Here is a 4,484-nt window from a genome sequence, read left to right as displayed (position 1 = left end):
GCCGTCGAACTACGGGTCCCGTTGTAGGGTGTTGGCTCCGGTGCTCGGACCATAGGCTCCCGTGCTGCTTCGACTGGGATGTGGGCAGGTGCTGGCTATGCCACGTTCCTATGCATCCTGCACTCACGTTTCAACTCGTCAATTATTTGGTGAAGGTCACTTACCTCTCGGTTGTGAGCCTCTCGGTCTGCTCGTGCTTGTTGTTCGATCCGTTCCAAGACATGCTTGGTGGACTCGCCTACAGCGGAGATCTCCTGCTCTAGTTCATCCATCCGTGTGTCTTGGTCGCCCTCGGGTTCCTCTAAGGCCCGCAGACGAGTGTCCACGGTCTCGGAATTCACTTCGGCTGCCTTGGCCATGGTTCGGGTTAAAGGCCTGTGTTCTGTGCCTTTGCCCCGAGCGTTCTCGGTCTCGTTGTTCACCTCGTGCTGGGAATTCCCGTCTGCGTGCGACATCTTCTCTCGGTAGGTCCGAAGTTTCTCGGTCTCTCTCGGTTATGTGAGCGTGTAGCGGAAGCGATGGAGACCTGGTCCGTTTGTGAGCGAACCAGGCTCTGATACCACAATGTCACGAGCCCGTGAGTGGAGTAGACAGGGTCGTGCGGCAACCGAGCCTTGGAATGGGTCCAAGGGAAGCTCCGAACGTGCTGTGGACGTGAGGAGGCTTCGGGAGGCTCGGCTAAGCCTGTGGGAGTGTTTGTGGGTGGTCCGAGAGAAGAGAAAGGCCTGGATCCGAGGGAGAAGAAGGCCGGACAGGTGGGGGAAACCGACGGTACGGCTTAGTTTATTAATGAATGGAAAAAGTACAAAGGGGACCGTACGGCGCGGTACAAGACGGAATCCGACGATGGTTTGTAAGCCAAGGAGGATTCTGGTGAAAAGAAGCGGCCGGCGGTGTAAGAACGGGTTTCGGGAGCTTAGGATCGAATTTGGGGGTTTGCAGACTTAGTCTCCAAGTTTCGGCCAGCCCTAGTTTTATTAGGTGGGCAAGTTGGCCGAAAATGGAAACTTTACATTTGTCCACTTCCCATATCCTTCCCATGATCCCTACTTGCCTTATTAACGAAATGGAAATGTTCTATAAGTCCCTAGTTTACATAACTCGATCAGACCTACTCCTAATGGGCCATGGGCCGAGACAAAGCCACAAGAAAGGGCTGAACACGTCCATGAACTGGTCATGGACCATATCCGAGCTCTTTAGGCGATTCTCGGGCCATGGTGGTCTTGGGCCGCGGTCTGGTCATGGACATGAGCTGGACAGATCCTTGGGTGAGTGAGGAAGGCCTTGAGGTCGACTTGGACAGGTCCGGACGTCGTCCGTGGTCGGTGACCCGAGCAGAACCCAGTTTGGCCTTCTCGGACGTGCGATAAGCGTTTCCCGTCCATATGTGCGTCCGTCTCGTCCGTTGTTCGTCCGTGAGTGGTCCTGCACGAACGGGTGGACAAGGAAAAAGAAATGGACTGGGAAAATGAAAAATTACCTATTTTACGCCTCACATGCTCCCCCACTCAAATCGGGACGTCCTCGTCACGTCCATGGCTTCTCGGTTACTTAGGGATGGTTGGAATCGAATTCGCGAAGCTTGTCCGCGAATTGCCAGCAATGGTCCTCGGCTTCCCATGTGTTCTGTGAGTCTGGAAGTCCTTTCCACTTGATGAAATACTCCCGATGCTTCGGTCCTTTGGCTTGGCTTGGGCGGCGGGCAAGGATGATGTGTTCTGTGAGTCTGGAAGTCCTTTCCACTTGATGAAATACTCCCGATGCTTCGGTCCTTTGGCTTGGCTTGGACGGCGGTCAAGGATGAGCTCGGCCTCCGTTGTGAATTGAACGGTGGTCGATATTGGTGCTCTCTTGGACCTGTTCCTATCATTGTCTAAGGGGTCAGCCTTATAGGGTTTTAGAACACTTACATGGAAGACCGGGTGGATCTGGATGCGGTCCGGAAGTTGCAGCTTGTTCGCCATCTTCCCGACGCGTTCGGTGATCGGATATGGGCCATCATACTTCCGAGTGAGGCCTCGGTGCAGCATCCTCATGCCTCGGAAGTTATGTGGCATGATCTTCACCATGACTTGGTCTCCTACTTGATACTCCATTGGCCTTCTCTTCTTGTCCGCCCATTTCTTCATGCGGCATGCGGCTTTGTGTAACCACACCCACGTTTGGTCCGTCTCTTCTTGCCATTCTCGGGCAAATGTGTGAGCAGCTGGGCTAGGACCGTCATATGAGAGGCTAAGTCCACTTGGTGTTGTCGGTTGCCTTCCAAGGACGGCCTCGAAGGGTGACTTGCCTATGGACTCGTTCCGTTGTAGATTGTGGGAGAATTGAGCCATGTCGAGATGCTTGTCCCAATCGAGCTGATGAGCACTCACGTAGTGCCTTAGGTACAGCTCTAGTAGTGCGTTCACCCAATAAGCAGTTCCAAAAACTAGAAAAGTCTTAATTTTGGTATTTTATCAATTGGGGTGACCGTCTTACGCCTTCCACGTTATGTGGAAAGCTCTGCAAAAGACGAAAATAAATAAATTATACAATATAAAAAATCACGTCATGTGGAGAGACGAAAACGACACATCGTGCCGTTTATCTTCCTCGACCAGATGAAATGATTCAAAAGGTGGACATCGCATCGCATCCGGCTTAATGTCGGTGTCCCTATCGGGTTGTAAATCGTAAGTGTATCACAAATTATGTGACCATTCCATTATTGTCAATACATGAAACCAAAGTCAACAGGTTGTAATTACTAATCTACATAAGGTGTCCCCCCCCCCCGCCGGTAGCCTTTGCTCAACCTTGTCTTGTTGACACACTAGGCACGTCTCCACATAAGCCTCCACGTCCGCCTTTAGCTTCGGCCAGTAGTAGTGCTCGGTGATAAGGGCTAGAGTCCTCTTCTCTCCTGGATGTCCGGCCCAGCTTGAGTCATGGCATTCCTTGAGGATTTCGCGTCTCAAGGTGTCGTGCTTTGGGACGTAGATTCGTCGGCCTCTTGAGTAGACAATGCCATCCTTCTCCCAAAACTTCCGAGTTTGCTTGTTTCGAACAAGCTGGAGAAGTTGAGTACAAACCACATTTTTACTTGACCACCTAATCTAGCTTAGAGATAGACTAATACATCCTAGTCCTCGTGTTCGACCCCGGTACTACAACTACCGTATACTTGCGGATAGTGGTACGAATCGGGTATTAAATATAAGACTCGGTGCGTGCGCATCATTTGGAAGAAACTTGTGGCTACGTTGTCCGTCTTGATCACAAAGGAGCTCCCGAGAAGGTAGTGACGCCAAGTCCGGAGGCAATGGACTATGGCCGTCATATCTTTCTCTTGCACGGTGTATTTCTTCTCGGCCTCATTGAGTTTGCGGCTCTCGTACGCTATGGGGTGACTTTCCTGCATCAACACGCCACCAATAGCATAATCCGAGGCGTCAGTGTGTACCTCGAATGGCTTGCTCACGTCGGGCAAGGTCATGATAGGTTCCTCGGACACAAGGGTCCGTAGCTTGTGGAAAGCGGCTTGGCATCGGTCTGTCCACTGCCACTTCCTGTCCTTCTTGAGCATGTCCGAAAGTGGGGCTGCTATGGAAGAATAGCCGAGGATGAACCTCCTGTAGTAGTTGACCAATCCGAGAAATGATCGGAGTTGAGGGATGGTCCTCGGTACAGTCCACTCTTGGATTGATTTGATCTTCTTTGGATCCATGAGGAGCTGTCCGTTCTTGATGTAGTGGCCTAGGAACTCCACTTCGGTTTGGGCGAAGCTGCACTTCTCGAGTTTGATGTAGAGTTCATTGTCCCGGAGAATGCGCAACACCTTCCGAAGATGACCTACATGCTCATGCAAGTCTTGGCTATACACCACAATATCATCAAGGTAGACAACAACAAACTTATCCAAATAATCATGAAAAAGCTCATTCATCATAGTGCAGAAAGTAGCCGGGGCATTGGTGAGCCCGAAGGGCATCACCTTGATCTCAAAGGACCCGTATCTTGTGACACAAGTCGTCTTTGGTTCGTCCCCTTCGGCTATCCTTACCTGGTAGTACCCTTTCATTCATCATAGTGCAGAAAGTAGCCGGGGCATTGGTGAGCCCGAAGGGCATCACCTTGATCTCAAAGGACCCGTATCTTGTGACACAAGTCGTCTTTGGTTCGTCCCCTTCGGCTATCCTTACCTGGTAGTACCCTTACCGAAGATCCAGCTTGGAGAAGATCCTTGCGTCCTTAAGCTGGTCAAAGAGGTCAGCAATTAACGGAATAGGGTACTTGTTCTTGACGGTTACCTTATTGAGTGCACGGTAGTCAATGCACATCCGTAATGACCCGTCTTTCTTCTTTTGGAAGAGAACAGGGGCTCCGTAGGGTGCTTTGGACGGCTGGATGTATCCCGCGTCCAAGAGATCTTCTATTTGACGTTTAAGCTCCGCGAGCTCGGGTGGAGCCATCCGGTAGGGTGCCATTGCAGGAGGTTTGGC

At 51.4% G+C, this 4,484-nt stretch overlaps 1 pseudogene; it reads right to left on the bottom strand.

The window, feature by feature from the left end:
• Positions 1 to 1,550: 1,550 nt before the first annotated feature.
• Positions 1,551 to 4,484, bottom strand: part of LOC109116809 — a 4,722-nt pseudogene continuing 1,788 nt past the window's right edge.

The sequence above is a fragment of the Tarenaya hassleriana genome, unplaced genomic scaffold (genome assembly GCF_000463585.1).
Source record: "Tarenaya hassleriana unplaced genomic scaffold, ASM46358v1 Cleome26, whole genome shotgun sequence".
Taxonomy (NCBI): domain Eukaryota; kingdom Viridiplantae; phylum Streptophyta; class Magnoliopsida; order Brassicales; family Cleomaceae; genus Tarenaya; species Tarenaya hassleriana.
The sequence above is the reverse complement of the archived record's forward strand: the minus strand, read 5'-3'. Positions and strand labels throughout refer to the sequence as shown.